We start from the raw sequence: 25,059 nt of genomic DNA, 5'->3' as shown, positions 1-25,059 counted from the left end.
CCTAGCAGACGCACTACTAAATAAAAAATGATTGGCATCTCCATGCTTTGCCTGCTTTGTAGTCATACTTTGACTATTGGGTTTGGTTCCGGCTCCTGGTGTTGTTGTCCTGGAACTAGACTTAGGTTTAGCTATAGAGTTAGTGCCAGCCTTTGCACCTAGACTAAGCATAGCTTCTGTCCTTAAACTCGTTACAAATTCGAGCTCGTTACAATTTCTTGGAATCACCAGTTACCTTCCGTTTTTACCAAGAAAGTCGGACTCCTTTAATCTGTTAGTAATGTTATGTCTTTTTTCGGTTCGAACTATTACCAGCCTGTCTCTGACTCGTAATACTTTGGTATCTATTACCAGTCGGCATCCTCGGGCAGCGTTCAGCGGGGGATTTTTGCCAACCAGTTTTAGCCTTAGACATTATTATATTTTTCCTTGTCTTAAATCGACGAGTTGGAAGATTTGAATGAAGGACTATTTTGGTGCGATTTTACTGCTTTTTGTTCTTCGGATTCTTTTTGAAGCCAGTTAAAGAAAACGCCTTTAGTTGGATACAGTCTCGACAAAGCGCTATAAATACATCACAAATATGCCAAGGTGCTTTATAGCTCTTTTCGATATTTTGCCACAATGCCTGAAGGTGTCAGATGCAATGTATTTCACCCTTGATCTGGTGAAGACGCTACATAGAAGAAGTAAGCGTTGATATAATTGTACCTTATCTTCATCCAAGCAGTTCTGTGACTGATATTTGCTAAAATTTTCAACCTACCGCTGGTATGGCGATTCGACAATGGCTAATTTGAACGCCTACAACTATTGAAACGTGAACTTTGCTGAAATCGAATGCCAAATTATGTCTTACTATTTTCCTTGTGCTAGAAAAACCTTGAGACGAGACAGCTGCTAGTATTTACCAGCTTACTGAGCTCACCTGAAGCCAAATCATCTACTGTTAAACGGCATGAAGTCAGCGAAGCTTCTGCTCGTTTCCAGTCTAAGAAAGTGAGACTGAAGTACTGGTAAAACCCTATCGATGAAAAAAAATTATCGAATATTTAGCTCAATAGTTCTCTTCATTAATTAGTTTCGAGGGTAGTCAAGTCACACGGCTGTGGCTCCCAACGGTACATCGGATCCGAATTTTTCACTGGTCAAAGACTGTAAACTTGTAAGCAATGATCGAATATTTTGCTCAATAAGTTCTAATAATAAATTAGTTTCGAGGGTAGTCAAGTGAGTGAGTAAATTTTTGCAAAAATCTTTGATGTTACTGAAGGTATTAGAAAGAACAAAGTACCGTACAAAAATCCATTATAAAGCACAATAGATAACCACAATAATAAGAATTAAATAACCACAAATACTGCCTGCCTGACGGTATATTCTTCAAGTTAAATTGCCATTTCCTCTGCTGCCTTGCCGGACATTTGGTAAAATCTTTAACTGCAGCTTCGCCCGTCTTATCGGAACTTCTTTTTAACAACATTTTTTATAATTTATTTTCTTCTTCTTCTATATTGCATCTGTATACACTTGGCTTGTTTCCGTTTCCGTTGTAAATTATGCAACTTTAGCGGCGCTTCCTCTACGCCGTACTTTCACAACAGCTATTTTAGCACCACTATGGTTGCCTTCTCCTACGGCTTGTCATGTCAAGGCGCACTGATGCCTTACCAAGCGGGAGAAAAAATGCTGGTCACGCACACAACCACACACTGCAGTAACTCTGAGTTTGGTTAGAAGTGCCGCAGGATTGCAATCATTGAGTGCTACTCTCTGGCTGACCTCTCCTCCGCCAGCTTTAGCTCACTGAAGGTTGGTTAGATGCTTTGTTGGCTGGCTGGACGGTCGGATGGTTGGTTGGTTGTTTGGCTGACTGGCTGCTTGCCATATTGCCAATTGAAGCGAAAAAGCGCATTTGCTGCTACTGCACCAGTGGCCCACACTTGGCAGCTGTCACAGAAGCTTCACACCACCTCAGCATCGCCTCTCCCTCCAACTATGTCACGTTCGTTTGGGCTGCACTCAGGCTCGGACTCGCTGCGCAATGAAGTGAGTGCGAAGGAAATTACAGAAATTGAAATAATTGAGATGATGATGATGTCGAGTTGCGTAACCGTCCGTCGCTGTCGGTTCGTCATGTGGTTGCCTTCGGTTCTTTTTTCCAGCTTTGAGCTTTGGCTGCGGTTTTATGGACATCGCATTGCTTGTAGTTTGCGCTTTTCTCACATTTTACGGCCCACTATGCTCGTAAAGACCAGCTCGCTGGCAGCGCTGCAGTGTTAAATGAAGCTGAAAACATTTCTACAAGCCTGACAGGAAGACGATGATAATTTTTATTTGTGCGCGATGGCAGATACCAAAATAATATGGCTGGTGTTGATTGTGTGGAAAATGGAAATTAAATTAAGCAGTTGGCAGTGTATATTACTGCGAGGGGGTGTGGCAAGCAATAAAAGGAAGTTATGTAAAATGAAATCGTGATTTTATGGTTTAATCGTGAAGTAAATGGACAGTGACGAGGCTTCTGGGATTACCAATGTATTATAGATCATATTGTTGTCAAGGAATTGCCAAAATAGCTGAACTTTTTCTTACAATCATTGAAGAATTGTCTCAATCCTTAGCCATTCTAATTATTCAACGTAGAAAAAATCGCTGCTACTATTAATTTAAATATTCTTCTCTTCTTCTTTGAAAGTACAATCGTTAGTCGGTCCGAGCTGAGAACACAAAACTTCGCTATTCTGCGCGGTCCCGCCAGTTGTACATCCCAAGCGCAGACGGGTCCTTATGCACTTTGTCTTTCCATTGCGTGAACTCCCGTTGCTTCTGACCTATGTGTCTCGAATCGGAGGGACTTTTCGCTAGATCGATGTTTTCCATTCGTGCGACGTGGCTTAATCAGCGCATGCGTTGGATTTTTTGCGCTTAGCAATATCTATGTCGCTGTAGAGCTCATACAGTTCGTTGGATCATCTGATCGGTACTCATCCCTCACTCGGATAACTCCAAAGATCTTCCAGTGAACAGTTCTCTTGAGTGCTTCAAATTCTTTTTCATCTCTGTTTGTCATTGCCCATGTTTCTGTATCATATAATAGGAAGGGAATGATAAAATAGTTGTATATAGCGTAATTCTTGTTCGTCAAGTGAGGCATCTCCTGCTTAGTTTTCTACCCATCCCAAAGTAGCACGTATTAGCAAGTGTTATGCTGCATTTGAACTCGAAGCTTATATTTTAGATTGTATTATTGCTGGTTTTGAGTAGGCAAAGTACTTCACTTTTTCAAATTTATAGTTGCCAACGCTGCCATAGTTCCCAAGAGGCGAGGAACCTTTGTGTAGTGTCCAGGTATTGTATCTGGCTTAAATGGCTGCGCTGATGCCTTTATTGGACAACCACTGCAGTTCAGATTAGGCGGAGGCACATGAGAGAGAATCACCCTATCTAAAACCTTGTCGAATGGCTAGAAGAGGTTCTTTCTAATTCTGACGGTGCTCAATTAAGTAATGCAACATTCTGAAAAGGGAATCACTACTTCTATTTTTTCAAAGATCAGAGAAAATTGAGTATCAAAATTTCCTAAGTTGTAGTCTTCGGGAATAGGTAGCATAGGGAGGTATTACAGTATTGCAATATCTCTCTCTACAATTTCCCCAGGGGTCGAGATAAATGGAAGCCAGACATTATCTCCAGAGCGTAGTGGTAGATTCACTTTAGCCACTGTCTCTAGACTAGCTTCATTTCTTGATCCCGAATTTTTACCAACTTCCATACATCCCGGGAGGTGGCTCCATCTTCTCTACTAAGGTGAAACACACCCAGATCAATAGAGCCTGCAAGTTTTGCGATTTCACTAAAGGTTGGCGTCGCCCCTATGACTTCTTGTCGAGGGAGGCTTCCTCCACCTGCGATCTCTGTCGCTTTAAAGCAGATTGGGCATCGTTCGATCTTACTCTTCTGTCACCTTCGCCGCTAAGCACTCTATTAACCCACTCAAGTGTGGTAGCATGTTGCTCAGATTCCGTTTTGTAATGGGTAGCTTTTATCAACTGATAAGCCCGAACGTTGAAATTTACTAACTGAAAGCTTTTCATCCTACATGTCCTTTAGAATGACATGGAAGGCTGGACTATACTGAAAGAAAATAGAAATGGAAGCTTTAGGGAATAGATGTTAAGATATTTTTTCGTTAGTACTAATCACTCATACTTAGATCAGACTGACACTGAATCCTTTTATTTCTATAATTTGTTTCGAGGTAGTTGCCTCTATACCTGACTTATTCACTTGATTTAAAAGACTTAAATTTATTAAAAAGTTTTCACAGTAAACAGAACTTCAAGCAGATAGAATATCGACGATCAGTCTTTGTTTTGCCACAAGAATCCTAAATTTTTAGACAATATGACAGCAATTGCAAAATAACGGTAAAACAATATTGAACATGAAAGCAGCTCTCCACAAATTTTATGACTGGCAGTTAGCCAGACAGCTAAACAATAATCTTACGAACTCATCAGTGTCAGAGCGGCTTTCAGTGTGCTTTCAATCAGCTCTTCAACTGAAAGCCAACTCATTCGAGCGCATAACCCCTGGTCGTCACTGGCGCTGGCATTGACGCCGGTTCTTTGCGCTTCAATGCTTCGCAAATGTTGCTGAAAAACTTGTGCTCAATGAAAAATGCCTGTCCTTTGTTACAAAAAAATTATTATTTTTTGCCAGTGGGTTAAAGTTTTAGGTATGTGGGTGTGTGAACATTTTGATCGAGGTCGCCACTACGTGTAATCCATTTATTTATTTCACTCGGTTGCACATAGAAACCATGTGACATGTGTGACTGTGCCAAAGAATTATATAAGAACTTTCGACTGGCATATTTGGAACACGTCGGCGTGACTAATGTGCTGGCTTTCTGCGCTTTTATTATAAAATATTTCAACTGTCAGTCACATTTCGGCGGAATATCAGCATAACAATGACGTCGCGCGCTCGGAAATGATGGACAAATTGTTTTTGTTGGGTTGACAAATAATTCGTGAATTTTACTGAATTCAAACTTACTGTTACTTTGCTATAAATTTAAAGTTTTACATTGAAAAATGAGTTCTACTTCGACTTACCGTTTTCAGAGAAATCGGTTGTCCTAGTTGGTTGTAGGGTCCTTCGAATGGCTGTCGATTTCTATTCGAATTTTACGAGGATTGGAAAAATGGTTTATAGTCACGCTATAAAGGTGTTTCGACTAACGCAGCAAGCTCACCAGTTTGGCACCATGAAAGAGTATCTAGTAGTTTTGTTAAAAAAAATATGAAAAACACGTCTACCCTAGTCAGAAATCTAAATTTCTTTACTAAATATTAAATCCTTGAAAAGTTAAGAAGTAGTATTTATAGAACTCCTTGTAATGGCTGGATAATTTTGGAGATTAGCGTATGCAGTTTTAGAATATCGCTACTGCTCTTGTACGTCTCCTCCTACACTCTTTTTCTAGAGCTTTCACTCTCGTTCTCATGGTCATGGTCCTGGTTCGGTTCGAGATAACCAAAGTTTTCGTGATTCTTAATGTGTACTGAGAAATTGATTTTAAACAGCGGTGATCATTTAGGAAATAATAATCTTGAGTCCAAACTTGTCCTTCTGAATACTCTTTTAAAACTTTAGGGCTTTGGAAAAGCGTAGAAATCTCTGAGCTAAATCGGTCTCCATTAGACTTGTCCTTCTGAATACTCTTTTAAAGCATTAGGCCTTTGTAAAAACTTAGATATCTCTGAACTAAGTCGGTCCTTTACTAAAAAGCTCCAAGTCCGAAAGAAAGTTCTTTCAAGCTTCAACAAATGTATAGGAAATACTGAATATACTAGGCTCTACATGAACTGTGATACTTTTGAAAACTATTTTTAAGCGTTGCATCTTTGGAAAGACTTGGCAAGTTTTGAGACGATCCTTTACTAAAAGGCTCCATACCCGAAAGAATTTTCTTTTAATCATCAAGGAATGCAGACGAAGTACTGAAAATACTGAGCTCTAGTTGAACTAACTCCTAATGAAAAGTTTCTAATGAAGCAACGTTTAGCACAGTTCTAACTTACGAGTCTTTTTGGACCTTCGGAAAGTCTAACACATCTCATCTTATAAAACTAGAATAAAGTTATTACTCTTTTAAACTTTCAGGGAACACTTACTGGTCGTAATCGAACGAATAATGTATTAAGTTTGTGAAGAAGATTGCAAAACATGCAAAACAGGAAACATCAGAGACCCTATGAAATGTATACTTACATAAAAAATAAGCATGACGTTGAGTCGAGCTATGTCTATTTATCCACAAAGTAGTCTGCTTTAATGTTGAGCTATTAAGTCGAAGATACCGAAACCCATATCGTGTTCCTCGAACTCTGACTTATTATTCCTTCTTTTCGGCAGCAGCGCCAGCACCAGTAGTTGGAGCAGAGATAGCGGATGCAGCAATTATCTTGCTGGGGTCATTGATGGCTCTTTGATGGCCCCAAAAGGCTCTGTGATCTCAGATACTATAGCATATCGCTGTCATACCAACTTGAAGAGCGGAATCAAGTGGTTGTGTAAAAAACTTTTTTATTCCACGAAATATATATACATGACATATTGTATGGGTTATTGCTTCAGTCAAGTTTCCAATATCTGGATCGTTCAGATCGAGTCACTTTAGCATAAGGTTTTCATTTAAACTGACCGATCAAAGTTTTTGTTAGGAGTCTTTCGTTTTTTCATTTTGGATTTACGGAACGTTGAAAACATCTCAACTTGGGAGACTATATTTTCACTATCCCTTTGTTAAAACTTTATGAACAAATAATTGACCGTAATCGAACGAAGTAAGTTAGATAAAAGCCGCCAAAGGGAACCATAACAGCTTTAACAAAAAAAGCTTCATTTTTAATTGCAAACACTCAGACCACACCATTTCTGAATGCCACCTATGAATTTTTGATGTTCAAACTTACGACTGACAGTCGCCTCTCCTTCGTCACCAGCAATTTTACAGCACCCACTACCTAAAACTCAATAACTAAATTCATATTTTAAGAGCTGCCTTTTAGTTGACTCCAGCGCTTGCTGCCAATCCCCAATAGTACACAGGCGCATTTTACATTTTTTGTTGTTGTGCACGTCTTTCCAAAACGCTATGCATGCGAAATGTGCCCCAAAGGGACAATTGTCAAGGAAGCAAAAGAAGAATTCAAAAGAAATAAAAATGAATAGCGGCAAAAGCGAAGTCAAAACAATAACAACAGCAAAATTCACAATGAAATCACACTTTTCGGTTTGAGGCAAAAGTATTTATGTATGCACTGTGAAGAACCGTTATATATAGATATTATGTAAGTATATGCTGATATAAAAACAACCAGTGGAAGCAAAATATTTATAAACAAACTTGGCAGCATAAGGCATATATTTGTGTACAGTGGTAGGATGCACAAGGGAAGACAGTGGGTGCAAAAAGTGCATGAACCAAAGTTTACTGCTAACCACCGATAGTGTCGGAAGGAGTTGACATTTAAAGGATATGCAGAACGATTGTGCTGGAGCCAGCAAAAAAACTAACCGCAGGCTGAAAAACAAGCCGCACAAGATTGCAGGAAAAACACCACTTAGGCATGTGTGTGTATATGTGGATGTGTGTGCTTACTCTCGAAGGAAAAGGTCTCATATACTGTAAGTATTCGAGAGCAAAAACTAGACAAATGTGGAAAAAAATATATAGTGAAGCAAAGGTGTAGTAAAAAGTAGCAGCGGAGCGCATGTAATGGCAAAGAACAGTTATGTGAAGAGCACAACAGAGTTTAGGCCCCAAGCTAAGGTGACAAGTCAACATGCTTTAGTTTATTGCGTCTGCCTAGGCATGGTTGACAAGCTCATAAATACTAATTTTGGTGAGTTTTTTTTTATTTGCAAAGAATTATTGCCGCATGCTTTGAATATACTATTTCAAGTTAGGAAAGGAGAAGGTGTAAAAAATCAGTTATGAGCACATGAATAATTTACTGCCTTTTTGATTTTGGCGCGAGGCAGCAGTTGAGTTGCTTTTTCTTAGAGATTTCCCACAAGTATGCGTTGGTATGAACGCAATATCAACTGTCTTCTCTAATTGTTGCTAACCTTGAGTTCGGCCTGGGCGTTATATGCTATTACTTTCCTTACTCTTGCAATCTGTTTTCTCAGACGGATCAAAAATGGCAAATGGAGTAGAAGCCGAAAACTATTGCTCGTAGCTGGATCTGAGAAAACACTTCAAAGCTGCCAAAATACTGCAGTATCTTCTAGGCGGAGTCTTTGAGGTCAAAAAAGAGGCTGAGATAACTAACAAGGCAGGAAACAACAAATTAGAAACAAAGAAAATCAATTGTTGCGTCATAGCCAGGCGGCAATTATCGCAATAATCTCACATCGCATTACGTCAGAGAATGTCCTTGGAAGTAGTTGGAAAACGACTGTGTATATACTGGCTTCCAGGCCACAAAGAAATCCGAGAAACGAAGAAGTTGAAGAAATTTCAAAGGAGTCATCCATCTGTCCACAGAACTGGTACAAGACATTCGTAAGTCGCTTAAAACAATGCATAAAGAAATTTGCGAAAGGGCTGACGGACGTTTACGGCGAGATGAAATGCCTTAAGGACATGCAGGATGGCCAAGATCATGTTGAAGAGGCCCGAAAAAAATACGCCTGCCCTTTACTCACACTTTCTCGAAAGGATTGCAGTGTGGTTTTTGGCATAAACCGGATGCGCATAAGTAACGACGATATATGCAGGAAAGTAAGCATCAGATAGATGCTGAAGCACCACCTGTCTTCAGCCTAGAACTCCTCTTAGAAATCGGGAAGAGTCTAGACGAAGTATTAAAATTAGATATCAAGTAGCTCTTAAAGTACCCAAAAATCGAATGTATGACGTATACTTCAGCTCTATGTTAACTAAACCTCCATCTGCTATTACGAAGGATCAACGTCCAGTGTGTTTAACGTTGGTACCTGCTGCCGACAGCCTTACCCACGGCGCTCAAGAGCACACCGGATCAAATCAATGCTTTGATCAGCGCTCTGAAAACGCCAGGCAATTTCAGTACCGGCTGACAGTTTGGTATGGACACACTAACCACCTTGGCAGGGTTCGAGGCCCATCTAAAACCTCTGTCGTACTGAAAAAGTTTCAGTTCTTCCCGAAATCGAGTTTTAACCACAACCACCACGATACTCCCCGAGGGGCCAGTCCGCATGAGCAGGTTGGAACAAACTGCAAGGGCTCCTGCTCGCCGCGGTACCAGAACTAAGTCTCCGGTAGGACCCCATTGCCGAAGCTACTACGAAGGATCAGTAGTATTATATATGGCGTGAAATCGAAGGAGTTTGAGATTTCTCAGATAATATATAAACCATTCGATAGTCTAACATTTCTAAGCCTCCGAACATAAATTTTCCAGCTTTTTGCCATTTTTTTTATTCGTTTTAAGAACCTTGTAGATGCAATCCAATTGCCAAAACTGAAAGAGGAAACTCAAGCTCTGAAGCTTGTATTTATTACTAATTTTACATTAAACTCTTTGACTTTGAAAGGCAACTTTCCAACAATTCTAAGAAATGTTACCTTCTTTCCGTATAAACCAAATAATTTTCTTGATTGTACTTCCCAACTATTTAAACTCCTTCAAAAATATGCCTTATTATTATTTATATCTTAACTTCAATCCAAATGAAGATCTCTTGACAAAACTTCCTCACTTTTACCCAATCTGACACTGAATCTTTGCTCATAATGGACTGAATTAAAACTTTTGCCTATAAACAGATAGCCATGGCTCCAATTTTTGGAAACTATAGATTGTTGGTTATCTTTAGATGCTTTGGTGCAGAAATTGGAATCATAAACAAAGATCGCGGGTGTTTCTCGAGATCAAAATATAGCAGAAGAAGAACGAACAGCACTCGAAACCTGCTAGAATTTTCGTCTTTTAGCTAACCTACAGAGATAACCAACGTTCCTTAACATATCCTAAAGCAAACCTCAACGTTCTTTCATACAAAATCTGACCTAAACCAATATTAAACTTTGAAAGCAAATATCTCAGCTCTCAGCAGACAATGTAAAGTCGTTTAATAATTGGTAAAAAAAAAATTTTTGACATTCTTAATTATTTTTAGTTCTGTAGTAATAAGCTAATTTCGACCGCTTTTATTATCGACCAAACACAATTAGCGAATCGAACAAGCAAGTGGTGTAAACCACAGAAAGTTAAAGATGAAATAGCTTGCTTAAAGCAAGCCAAGCTATTGAAAGTAGCGTATCGAACGAGATTATACCAATACACGCTTTTCAGAGTAATAAATCGAACAAGCAACTGGTATACTATAAATCACAAAGCCTGGCATTATCTTACATTCACATTTAAGTTTCTTAAAAATAGAGAAAGAGAGAGAGAGAGATAAAGGTAGAGTTACTGCTCAAGGACAGCGAGCAGAGACTTGACGAGTCGCAGACGGCTAATGCAAACTTCCCAGCCGCTGATATTCTAAAATATTAGAAACAAATAAACAGTTTGCAACTTCCATCAGTTTAAATAATAATTGCCGTAAAATTTATACAACACGGAACCAGAAACCGACATAAACCAAGCGCTTTAAGGCGTTTGCATTCCAAGGACAAAAGCCTGCCCCTCCTACGCAACCAGAACCAGACTCAACTCAGGGAAAAAGCTTCAAATTAAAACCTCAAACTAGCAAACGACCAACTCAGCTGCGCCACGACCGCCAGCAGCAACAATTGTCTATTTGACTGCAGGCCTTAAGTGCAGCAACAACAAAAAAGAACTGATTGCCATGAAAACTGCAAACAAATCGAATTTGCATTTAACCGTAAAAAATATTTTGTGAATAACTACTAACTGTGAGCGACTGCTGCGGTGACTACCTGCCAATCAACGCAGCGCTGTTGCAAGTCGGAGAGTTGGCTAAAGGTTGCACATATACACGTACATTTACATATACATATATGTATGTCAGCGAACAAGCAACTAGAAAATGCTGTGGAGCCGCAAAGAAAGTGTTGCAGCAACTACATTTTCCAACTTGCCACACCAAAAAGTAGTGGCGGCTGCAACCATAAAAGCAGTTACTTGCTACACCCTACCACTGTTGCATTTTAATCTCTTTTCGCGTAGCAACCGGCGCGGCAATAGAATTAGTTACGCTGCCGTTGTGACCGATTGGCTGTGGGGCACGTTTTTCATGCGGCAAGCTGGCAAGATTTTGTGCACAGAATTTTGCACATAGACGATGCATGTGTTTATACCCTGAACAGGTATATTAAATATGTAATATCCAGAAGGAAAAGTCGACGGCTCTATAAAATATATACATATGTATATGTAAGTCAGACGGACTTCGTCTCTCTTTATATACGCTAACAAGTCCCTCAGTATTGAGATATCGCACTGAAATTTTACACACGTCCGTTTCTCTAAAGGCATCCACTCATTTGTCGGAATCGCTGATATCGGACCACTATAGCATATAGCTGCCATACAAACTGAATGATTGGAATCAAGTTCTTGTATGGAAAACTTTCACATTTGACAATGTATCTTCACGAAATTTGGTATGAGTTATTGTTCATAGAAATACTGTAATATCGGAAGAAATTGTTCAGATTGGCTCACTATAGCATATAGCTGCCATACAAACTGACCGATCCAAATCAAATCCTTGTATGGAAAACTTTTTTATCTTCTAAGATATTTTCACAAAATTTGGAAAAAACTATGGCCCAAGCCAAATAACGCTACAATCTCCGAAGAACATATTCGGATCGGTTCACTATAGCATATAGCTGCCATACAAACTGATCGATCAAATCAAGTCTTTTAAATTTGTTAATATTTTTAATTTTTTTTTGTTGTTGTTTTAACTTTTACTGCGTTTGTTGTTGTGGCGTTACCTTGTATTGTTGCACTTGAAAATGGCGCAGCGCTCAAGTGGCGCGTAGAAGAGGCAAGCTAACGTCATTTGCATACGCAAACACCAACACAAACACACAGAAATACCGCGAATAGTAGTTGCTTTGTTGTCCACTCTTACTCTGGCTTTCTTATACCATGCTGCTTACTTCACCACCGCGCCTTGTTGCTTACAACTTATTCGGCTTTACACTCACTTTGCTCGCTTTTGATTTTCATTTCTCTATTTCCATGCTTCTTCTTGCATTGTTGTGCCTCACTTTTTCCTCTTTTGTTTTGGTTCTTCCACATCCATTACTCCATTATGCCATTTAACGTCCCAAGGCCAAATGAAAATTACATTATGTAAGGCAGCGTGGTAGTGCAGCTGCAGTTTCCGTGTTCCAACCATGGAAAACTAAGCGGAAAATCAACGCTGCAGTTAACGAAATAACAACAACAATAATAACCGCTACAAGCTGGCAAAGTATCTAGCGCAAGCCAAAGCAAAATATAAACAAACAATTTTAGTTGCTTGCAACGAAATTCGTGTTGACCGTTTAAGTGTTCGTTACTGTGATTGTTGTTGTTGTCGCTATTGGTGAGTAGTAAGTGGAAAATTGTATGGAAATATGTGCATGCCCGAGGTGAGTTCTTACTTCCTATTGCACGCCCTTTGCTCCACTTGCAACTTGCCACGTTAGCCGTGCCACACTCTATGCAGCAAGTGTGCAATGTCTCACTATGCCACACAACAAGTCGCAGCTTATGCATGACAATGTTGCAGGAACGCGCTGTGCTGCTTACATAGCTTACATTTGCATTTCTAGATATATTTTCTAGCGACTAAAATCATTGAAAATTCAAATGGAAATCGTGATTGTGCCATTTCTAAGCGTTCCAAGTGTTTCAGCGTTGCCTGTTGATTGCTAAGCGCTGTTGGCGATGCGACATTGCCGACATGCCGTTGTATGCAAGTACAGGTATATGTAGTCCAAATATTTAGCAAACAATGCAGATATGTGGCAAGTACTGGTTACCATATCAATAAGCTTTGAGGCCTCAATAACTGAAAATGATAGGACTTAAAAAAAAAAATAAGTTTCGACGAGCGACAGGCATTGCTGGAACATCAGCTAGAGGATAATATCTTCCATGGCGCTAAATTTGGGAGGGTTTTGGCATTTGTAAAGATCCTGGGTTAAATTCATGTTAAAAACGGAAATTTGGTAACTTTGGGTCTCAAGACCTTAGTTTAGTAGCTAGACGTTCTAGAAATCTGAAAACCTCTTGGAAAATATAAGAGGAATCACTGACTTCCATCATACCTTTATTTTCGACACCAAGTTATCTCACTCTGAGTCATTAGTTAACCTTACGAAAAAACGAAATCATGGACATGAACAATCGAACATGTATTATAAGAACTCCGATCTATCAGCCCGTTATTCGAAGATTTCCAGAACAATACTGTTTATGTGAGAACAAAGCGCTGATATTCGATGAACTAAGCTCCAAACTATTGAGTTCCCAAAAAAGTCGGCGAATACTCAGCTGTTCATATGTTTCAAAACTAAACCCAAGCTTCTTTCGAGGCAAATCTATCTCTTTTTTATACGTTAGCCCTTAGATGTGAAACATCTTCTTTATTGTCGTAGACACCGCTTACGCGGTTATAGCCGAGTGAACAACAGCGCGCCAATCATTTCTTCTCTTCGCCAATTGGAGATACCAAGCGAAGCCAGGTCCTCCTTCGCCTGATCTCTCCAACGGAGCGAAGGCCTTTCTCTGCTTCCAACAGCGGGTTCGGGATCGAAAACCTTCAAACCATCCATACAACATGACCTAGTCAGCGTAACTGCAGATTCTTGATTCGCTGAACTACATATACTTACATATCTCGTTCCATCAACTGCGGTACTTGCCATTGCCAATGCCCAAAGAACCATTTTCTTCGGCAAAACCTTTCTATCGACTTTACTTCTCAATTGCCTACTCTGTTCGAAGTAGCACCTGTTTTATAAAGTTATTCTGCGTTGGAATTCGAAGCTGATATTGTGTCTGCTTTGTTATACTGGTTCCAAGCTAGACGAAGTTATCTACGACTTCAATGTTATGACTGTCAACAGTGACCTGTGAACAAAGTAGCGAATACGTCAACTGTTTGTTTGATGATAGCAGATATTTCGTATTTTTCTCGATCCCCACTAGACCCATACGCTTCGTTTCCTTATCCAGTCTATAAAAAGAAAAGCTAATGGCACAGTTGTTGAGGCCAATGATATCAATATCATCGCATCTGCAGCTAGTTTTATTTTCTTCAGCAATAAATTGAAGAAGTTTTACGATAAGGGCTCTTCTCGTCTGAAACCTCTGTTCCGAGAGGTCCTTCCCGATTCCGATCTAGCTTTCAAAATACATTACGTCCTTTCTGATACTTTGTAGGATTAGTAGAAAATGTGAGCAAGTTAAAATGTCTGTAGCTAACTCATGAATTTTTGGACACCCTTGAGCTTGGTGACAGTTATAACTACGAAGTTTTCAATAATTTCGTGAGCTGGTAATCCAGTATTAAGTATTTTACCTACCCGATTGATACACCTTTGGTAAAAAAAATGCTACCCGGTCCATGGTAACGGTGTTTAAGAAAATGGAAAGGTGCTATCAAGTCAGTTTTTACTTCATAACTGTAGACGTCTAGCAATACTGATGACTGATGTAACGCTGTGGTTCTCAATTTTTTTCGATTATCTAAGAGAATATCTGGTATTGAGATTTGTCATCTTAGCAGTATTTCTGACAGCCTTAAAGGTCGATTTGTCGAAACTTGAGCTTCTTTTGTTTTAAGAATGAAGACACTACAGTGGAGATTTTACACCTAAGTAACTGTAATTTTCGAATCAAACACAGCCAGTCTAACTTACTTCAAATAATTCTTTGGACAGAAGAATTTCGGAGCTTAAGATTCTCACGGCTGAATGAATGCCTGCCTATAAATTTCTTATCTTAACAAAGTTGTAGCTGATGCCAGTTTCTGGAGGCTTGCTTTTTAAAGAGTTTAATAGTAATAAATTTCGAAATATTATTGAACTACAGTGAAGGCTATCAAAGAGCTATGAAAGGCTTACGACGAAGTAAATACAATACGCCGAAGTTAGTGGATCTCATCATCTCGCGCCAAAGGGTGAAAACGAACTAGAAGAGCATGGAAGCAACTTTTGTTGACACTAAAGTTTAAGTGCCTGATATAAAGCCGTGTATAAGTAGGTCCAAAAATGTGTCTTTAATATATTGAGGCAACTTTAGTATACTGTATTTTTTTACTACCTCAACTCTTCCTCACAAAACAATATCCAATATTCGTTTTTGATTGCCATATGGCTTCCAACCAGCTCTTCAAATACATAAAACTACTTAATTCTCCTGCAGAAACTCCTCACTTAAACTGCCACCTACAATCAGTGCAATTTTTGCTGCTAACCCAAATTTCTTCGCTACCCATGTGAACTCTTTATTAGTCTCATAAAAATAACCGAAAAATGCGCAGCTATCAAAATAAAATAAATCGACAAGATTTTCCTCTTAACTTCAATTGCAACAAATTGCCAAATCACCAGGCGAACACTCGAACTCTCAGCGAGTAGAGCTGGCACAAATTGCCGACGAATTCTTCGGAAATCACTTTGTTTTACGGCAACGTGAGTTTTAAATAATAACTTAACAAAATTCATAAAACCAATAGGGGTATCTCATATACGCCAAAATGGTTTAAGTATTCGTACGTGAAGTTCGAACTCAAGAAGCAGCAGAAGCATTGGTGAGTATTAGTTACTTTTTTAACCCAGCGCACGTTTTCGTATGAAAGGAATGATTGGATTGACTGCTGAGGCAGATAACTAGTAACTTGAAGAAGTCGATCGGTTAGACAAAAATATGCGGCTGCGGGCATTTTTGCCATATAGAGAACTCTAAACTTATGTTTCATTGTATAACTGACCATTATACAAGTCTCTTGTAGTCTCACCAGATTCATGAGAAGAGATCACGCGCAAACTGGCTAGTCCAAGAGTTCCTTTTTTTGCAGATCGCTGTTCCACAAAATTGAGAGGTTTGGACGACAGTATTTCAAGGCAAGCCTTTAAAGTTACTTGTTAAAACCGTCTGTCTGCTAAGATTGTTATATAATACTTCACTTTGAGATCACGTGTAAGACACGGATGTCATTAAAACATCTGAAACCTCTGACACAATGAAGCTCTGGTCACAAATTCATTATTCCGAATAAGAAATCCATTGACTATTAAATTTTCATCATAAAAAGTAAAATTAAAAGGGCTTAAAAGGGCTTTGAGAAAAACTAAATTTTTGGAATTATTATTTTAGGAACCAGGAAAGTGCTCACTTCTCACATAAAGGTTAGGTTTGGAACCAGGAAAGCCAAAGCGCTCACTACTCAGAAAAAAGTTAGGTAATAAGGTTGACCCAAAATCTTATGGAACTCACTTGGACAGATATTCGTACTTTGAGTTACCTGTAAACTTCTAAAAGCGATTACCACAAATTGGTTAGTTTCAATCCCAACAACTTTGCTTGGTTCGTCAAAGGTGAGTCTACCGAGATATAATATTTCAATCTCAGTATGACAAAAGCCGAAGGTTAGGAAATGATGATTTCAGCTTGATTTCCTCCATACAGCTTTGACAAAAAGCGTTCGATAAAGATTTAGTTGCACGGCGTGTGAACTTATTGAACAGTTTCCAGACAGAACACACACAATTGCAGCGATATTGACTTTGATAAGTTCAGTAGCTCGGAGGACGTCTTACGGTTCACTCTGGGTCAGAAAGCTTTGGCTGTCGCACAAGTTCCGTTTGTTGATCAGCGCTTCTTGAGCTCAGTGGAGGTCTAAAGGTCCAACGTCATAAGACATTGGAAAACCTGCTCGCCTTCAATCGGCTTAAATTGGGGAAAAATGCTCGGGTATAAGACTGCGAACAACTTAACGCTGTCCATGGACCACTAGTTGTACGCCAGGTTTAAAATCTAACTGGTGATTGGTGAAAATCTATTAAGTTGAGGTGGTCTTTGGAGGCGTCTCAACGCATAGTGAAGCTATCATCAATGTCAGCGCAAATCATGATAAAAGTATAGAGGAAGGCGAAAGACAAAAAAGAAAGCGAACAACTTGGCCATCAAAATAACAGCATATAACTAAAATATTGCTATTTAACCCCGGCAAAAACAAACTGTAGAACGCCTACAAACGATTGGGGCGTACGATCAACTATAATGAAAGTATAACGGAGCGAAGGGAAAGGAGAAAGCGGAAAATAGCCAAAATGAAGCAACAAGAATGCCGTTATAGTAATAGGTTACGGGCAATAGTTGCAGAGAATGGTTCAAGCGATGAGCGCGATAAGCGTCAAGTTCAGCATGAGCGGCGAGAAAATAACGGAGAAGTGATGACAGCAGAAAGGCAACGAAATAACAAGCGAACGATACTCGTTTAGAGCCGAAATATGACAGTGTGCGCAGGTCGAAAAGGTGCCTGAATGGACGAATTTAATGGCTTATAGATATTGGTGAGGTATGGCAACATGGCTGGGTAAATAAATAAGAATTCGAAGTACATGTATATAATAACATTTTATACTTTTTTTCGAAGGCTCAACTTAGCATGAAACTTGCTAAGTCTGGCTAAAGCCTGACCGTCCAAAGAAAGCAGTAACAGTCCGCGTAGTTCTATGTGCCGAAAAAGAAAATTCAAAGTGCAATAAAAACAACACAGTGTATACTGTGCAGCTAGTGCCTCAAAAAAACAACTTTATTGGCAACAAAGATACCCTTTGTCTGCAGCTGTACGGCAAAAAGCTTATAATAGACAGCCGAAATAGCCAGCTAGCGGCTTGTCAGGCCGCGCTTGTCGCGCCATTGTGCCCACACGACACCGAAACGTTGAATGTGAGAAAAGTTTCGACTGCGCTTGGTTAGCCGGCTGCCTGAGTGGATGGCTCGTTGATTTTGCGCGGGTGATAAAAAAGCGTGGCTCACGTTTTCCGCACCTACAAACAAAAATAATGCAATTTTTTTCTACGCTTCGGTGTAAAAATAGAATAAAATGGCAAGAATATAAAGAAACAGGAAAAAACATTGACAACAATTGCAGCGAAGCTTCACTACCCTTTACAGGTTCAAGTTTTCCGTACAAGAACTTGTTAACTTTCTATGGCAGCTATATGCTATAGTGGTCCGATCTAAGCGGTTTTCTCGGAGATTGTATCGTTGCTTTAGACAATAACCCCTACCAAATTTGGTAATAATATTTAGTCAAATGAAGAGTTTTCCAAACAAGTTTTCCATCGTTCAAGTTTGTACTTTATTCCGTTATCGATCAGAAAGATTTCAGTTTGTATAGTTGCAGTTATAACTCACGCTAAATTTGGTTATTACCGATCTGTTTTCTCGAACTCGAATCGTTCTTTGGAGATATATGTTATAGTAATCCGAATCAACCATTATTAAGCCATTACCCTAGATAATAGGTCATACCTAATTTGGTGAAGATATCTTGTTAAATTAAAAAGTTCTCCATACAAGCACTTCCTTCCGATCGTTCATTTTGTATGACAGCTATATGCTATAGTGGACCGATATCAGCGATTCAGACAAACAAGTAGCTGCTTATTCAGAAACGGAGGTGTGTAAAATTTCAGGCCGATATCTCGAAATCAGAGGGACTAGTTGCGTATATACGGATAGACTCAATCGACTCAGTTCGCGGTTTATAGGGTCTCCGACGTTTCCTTTCATAAATTTTGTTCAAGGTATAAAAATGTTGGCGGCTAAACGAAAAAAATCAGCAAGTTTTGCTGGCGCAAAAATAACAGCGAGTACAATAGAAGTTTGTCTAAAAAAAATAGTAAAAACGAACGCAGCGTGAACCAAGTGGGAACGACCACCGCTCGATGGGCGCAACTAACGTATTGTGGCTACCAAAGCCGCTAATAAACAACAAATTTTTCGCGTACATGTTTGTATATAACCGCACTTTTTCCAGCAACCAGCCGAAAAAGTGCTCAATTTGGCGAGAAAGGCAGCAAAAGGTGAGTTTCGAGGGCAACATTATGACCGAAATGAAGGATTTAATGTCGGCAATTGCGTTCGTAGAAGCGCGGCGAAGTGCTGTCGCTAGTGCAGAGTCGCCGCAATTGAGGAGGCGTTGAAGCGCTGCGGCAAAGGTCAGCAGATAATTTACTCGCTGCTTTTTAAGTACCTCGCTACAATCAATGTAGGTAGGATGATTGAGCTGAGCTGAGCTGGCCGGTTGCCACATCAATTTTTGAACTATATGTTTATTAGAAACGTGAGAATTTCATTTTTGAAGAAATTGTGGAAAATCAAAAATCACATTATGAAGCGCTTGCGGTGGAAATAGGTCAACCAAATTGCTTGTGATTGAACCGGAAAGTGCTGACTTGCGCTTGAAATAGTGAAACAGTGTCAGCACTCAAATTCAGAGGACTGCTAAAACCTTTATCCACAATACATTAGCATTTCATTTGTTGAATTTGTCATGCCACTTTGCTTTGCCACAAATTGGATTTCGCCGTAGAATTTAGCACACAAAATGTGTAAAAAAAGTGGAGCTCGAAAACCAAGTTAAAGGCCAATGGCAAACGTCGAAAATGTGTGCATTTTATGCGCTTTTGTTGCATTATGTGTCGTGCTGCTTAACGAAACGAACGAAACGTGTCTTGTTGCACATTTCAATACTAAAAAATATATATTTATGTATATGGGCATAGACGTTATATTTCTATTTGCATATGAAATGTGAGCCTGAAAAGGCGGTCACAGTCAGAGTCACACCAGCAGCGGCGAGACAATTCACAGTCTTGTTAGCACGCTGGACAAGTGTGGCAAGGTGAGGCAATTTATGTGGCATGGCTAATAAATGCAAAATACAATGTAGCCTGGACATTTTTTTTTTTAATTTTAATGCATTACTTGCATAAATATATAGTATTAGTCAAAGTCAAAATTGTTTAGGCTTTTAATGTTTATTAGTGGTGTAACTTGGACTTTGTTTTCTAGAAGCTAAGAGTTTAGAGTTCTCAAATATGCAAAAGTATACTTTCAGTTCTTCGACATATCGCTGATTTGAGCCCAATCTCCGAAAGAAGAGAAGGACGATGTCACTAAAGATGTTTCCTATGAGCGCTTTGTGTGCACCTTTGAAAGCTGCCCTCGCCGTGATGTCAAAATCGTGCTTGGCAACTTCGCCAGCATGCACAAAGAAGTTATCTTTGGCACAACGGACGCTAAATTCAGTCTCCATGATGAAACATCCCTAAAATGGTTGAGTCTGATCGACTGTTGGGGCCTGAAATATGGTTATCTGTAAAATACATCAAGCTACCTGGTTGTCTCCGGATCGAAAGGCCACCAACCAGATCGATCATGTTGTGATAAAGGAAGAAACATTCTTAGTGTTTTAGACGTACGTACGCTCCCGGGCCCTAACATTCGTGCGGATGGATGAAAACACTGTATCTCTGAGAGTAATAGACGCAGTATCCGCCGGGGAAGGCAGAAGAAGAGGAATACCTCCACTCCGTTAAAAAGATGAGAAGGAGAGGGACCTGGCTACACTTGGATTCTCCAATTGACGCTCAATAGCGAAAAGGAAGAACGACTAGCGCGCTGTTGTTTACTCTGCTATAATCGCGTTAGCGGTGTCAATGCCAATAAAGAAGAAGAAGATACTTTCAATGTTGTTCTGATGTGGCGGTAAGATCACTCGCTCTCGCTACCAATTAAGCCTTCTTACTCGAAGCCAAACTATAATGTCATCGCTGGAAACTGCAAAGTTGATGAGCTCGCAAAATCCGGCACGCTCGTCCTACTTACTTCAAAGTATAAACGATGTGAATCCCGCTGTTCTTCTGCGTTCTAGCACTGCATCTGTGGACTTCGCTTGAGCTTAGTAAGCAATGGTCAAAGAACAGCAAGGTCGTTAGGTCGTTGGCATGGAGTAGAGAGTAAAGGAGATCTATTGATCCGCATTTGGGACGAAGAGCAAGCGGAAGAGATTCAAGAGCTGCCATTTCATCCAAAAAAAACATCGGTTTAGTGTGGTTTGTGGGCCATTGGAATCATGTGTCCATATTTCTTCAAAAATAATGCTGGCTAAAACATCGCGTCATCGCACCCTGATAACCGACTATTTGAAGCCTGAAAATAAAGCGCGCGATCCCATAGATTCTCATAAATCGCATCTATGAATGGATTTATTGAGAGAACACTTTGGTGAATGGCTAGTTTCACACTTTGGGCTGGTGGATTTGCCACCAAGACCGTGTGATATCATACTGTTAGACTTTTTTCTGTTACGACATGGAAAGTATAAAAATCTCCTTCATTTAACTTAATTTTGTATTTATTTTGCTTTGAATTACAGAATATTGTAGCCATTGTGTCGGACACCAAAAGTTGTTGTGTTCAAATTTGTTAATTGAAGTTTGCAATACTTGTACTTTCAGGCAGAAATGTGTCTATTTACTCACTCACTCACTAGCGGCGAAGTTGTTGCGCGCTATTAGCTTTTGTAGGCTGTGTGCACTCCTCGCAGCATTGCTAAGCAAACATTTGCATAAGCTACCGGCCGACTCGTTGTACTGGTACTCCAGCTACTCGCTACTCGCTACTTGAAATTCGCAAAATCAAAATAAACAGCGCCATAAATGAATGCCCACGCTGCAAGTGCAAGAGAGCGGCACTTTAATTTTGTATGAATTTATTGTGTAAACAACACTCGAGTTTGTTATTATTGCAGAGAGCAACGCTTATTGCGACTCTTCAATATTTACCGTAAGGCAAACACTGGGCATACTGTCAGTGGGTACCGCCAGAACCACTACGTCAGCTTGCCAGTTAAAAGTCTGCGCTTCGGTGTGCGGGTGTTACCAACATAAACACTTTTTGGATGGAGAGGTGATTCTCAGCTTGAAACTGAAGAATGTTTAACAACGTACCTGTACTGTCAAATATAATGAAATTAAAAGAAAATGTGGTTTTAATATGTGTTTACTACTTGGCTCACCATGGTTCAAATCTCGACTATCTCAAATTTGAAAAAATATCGAAGGAAAACCGGAAGAGCGAACCTCAGCAGACAACATCGCAACTTTTGTTTGAAATTATTCTAACAAAAATATAGAATAGGTTCTCCCTCCTAAAACTTCAAGTTAGCATAAGCAGCACAAATTTAAAAAAAAATACTACCAAAAATCAAGCTGTCACATAAAAAAAATTACTCAACTGTCAACACAATCTCACCATTTTGTTGCTAGTGAGCCAAAAAAAATCAAAAAAAAAAATTTGGTATAACTATTAGCCGACTTATGACGTGTATAAAATAGCTTCTACGACGAGAACGCACAGCCGAAATCAGAAAAGTTTTCTCTCATACTCGAACTGTCATTTCATGCTTGACAAGTGAAATGATGAGCCATTGTTACTGCATAGGGCAGTATTTGCCTGTCACTATCATGTCATTTTCTATTTTTTCTGTTCATTATATGTGACAGATACGTGATGTGCTCTCAAATGGTAGAGAGAAGTTGATGCTATTGAGAATATGCGTATATAAAAAGGCCAAGTATCAACTCAGTATTGTCAGAAATTTATAAATGAGCTCGAAATATATTATTCTTTACTTGCACGACCATTGAGAAGGGATTGGATAGGGCTACGAATTCGAGACATATTATAAAACGGAAGAAGGTATTCAGTTAAATTTTCAGCGACAGAGACTGCCCCACAAATTCTAAAATATGACGGCATTAAAATGGAAGATCAGTATAATTCGGTTTCCCGGACGGAAATTGTGGAGATTTTGAGACTAAAAGTTCTAAAGATATTTCTTTTTATTTGACAAATCTATCCCAAATCTGGTATGCATAGAAATTATAAGGCATTGACTAAACTAAATATTTAAAAGGTTTACTGAAAAGCAGTGAAAATCTAGGGTTCTAGTAGTCACACCGACACTTTATTATAAGAGTCATGAGGGTGACAATACTTGCGGAATTCAAGATTTAATTTAAATTAAAAGGCATCACATAGACTTTGGGAAAAAATAGTGAAATTCTAGCGTCCTTCAGTAGACTTCTCGAGACCTGAATATAATATTAACAGTTAACCTGCATACCAGGTTTTTTCGGAAATGTTTTTTAGTATTAAACCAACGTGAAACCAAATCAAGACAATATTTTAAAAATTTTAGCAGTTATGGATGTGGCAACGAAATTTGAAAAGAAAATTTTTTGAAGCTAGTCAATAAAGAAGAATCCGCACCAACAATCTTTGCTGACAACATTATCGTCCCGCCACTCGATCAAGACGTGTACTCAACCACTACGCTATACACTATTCCAATCATTAGGAATGTATTCATCCGACCATTTAATGTTTAGCAGCTGGAACATACATCTTTTCAGCTCTACGCAGTCGGCTTGAAACAGCTACGCCAATAATTTATCGGCACCTAGGGCGTTGTTTTTAAGCCGCCTTGAGCTTCAAGAAGAGAGATTCCGCAGTTTGCGATAATTATCGCGGGATCAGCTCTCTTAACATTGCATAAAAGGTTCTTTCGGTAGAATACAGTGGAAGACTTAAGACCATTGTAAATAAACTAATTGGTTCTTATCAGTACGGCTTTAGACCTGGCAAATTTACCGCAGCACCAACTTTTTGTCGATTTTAAAGCCGCTTTCGACATCACTAGCTTCCAGCCCCGAAAAGGCAGCGAAAAAGGTTTGTTTTGTGGTAAGCAGACTACTTAGAGTACCTGTCCAAAGATTTCTCGCATCTTAGGAACTATGTCACTGTTGGCAGCTAAAAATTTGTAAAAGTTAAGGACTTGTGGAGGTCGACACAATAAATTCCATTAATAATTTAAGCCTGGAGTTCAAGCCCAATATAACTCATGCTATGTACGCAAGTGTGAACATAATCCGACGAAGAAAACTTTTGCTTCATAAGTCTTTCATTATTCCCGTCCTATTGTACGGCGCAGAAATATGGATGATGACGAACCGAAATGAGAAAGCACTTGAAGTATTTGAGCGACCTGAAAAAGTATTTGGAGTCGGCCGCGTGAATGATGAGCCCCGAAGATGATGGAACCACGAACTGTGTGAGCGCATAAAAATGCGACGAATACGCCATGTCGTTTGTATAACAATGCTCTAGCAGAGAGTTCCTACGATTCTTGACCCATGGATGGACGAAAGCAGGGGCGTTCACAGAATGGATGGACAAAATGCGTATTAACCTAGATTTGGGATGTACAAATATAACTTTGCAGTGCAACTGGCGAAATTTTGTGTTCTCGGCCCGACTGAGCCACGGTTGTAGTGTCAAAAAAGAAGAAGAATATATATGCCATTAAACATAGTAACCCAAGTAGGAAGTCAGTAAGTAGAACGCGAAGTTTATGTTTACTTACTTGGTCATAATCCTATGCTTTGTAAGCGTGACTGTCGCACGTATGAGCTTCATTGCAACACGTTGCAAGCGCGGAAGGCATAAAGCAGCACAGGAAGGTATTAAAGTTCACATTTCAACTGCTGAATGTAAACTTTGTATATATGTATGTATGCATGTGTCGGGGTCAGTTTATGTAGTAAGTGTAAATAACGGTATAATCACGTCACTGTGGCACCTCAATGTGGCACAATTGCGCATTAAAATTATGTGCAACATTGTACAAATTGAAAATATTCTTGCACTGAATGAGAGTTTAGCGAGTTATCGCAAAAAAATATATTTTTTGTTTTCAAAATATTTTTCAAGGCTTCATTTTAAGAGAACCAGATTTTTTTATTGCTATTTTATTGATTTCATAAACGAAATTGCTTTACTGCCACCAAATTTACAACTGTAACACAAGCATTGGTCATTTAAAATTTATTATTCCACAAATCCTTGCAGTCGCACTTGCTTTCAGCCGTTTTTTTTGTCACTTTAAAGCGCATGCGCCGCTGTAACACCATGCAACGCCATTAAAATCCACTTTTTG

This window comes from Bactrocera neohumeralis, chromosome 6, assembly GCF_024586455.1.
Source record: "Bactrocera neohumeralis isolate Rockhampton chromosome 6, APGP_CSIRO_Bneo_wtdbg2-racon-allhic-juicebox.fasta_v2, whole genome shotgun sequence".
Classification (NCBI taxonomy): Eukaryota; Metazoa; Arthropoda; class Insecta; order Diptera; family Tephritidae; genus Bactrocera; species Bactrocera neohumeralis.
This window is presented reverse-complemented; position numbering follows the sequence as displayed.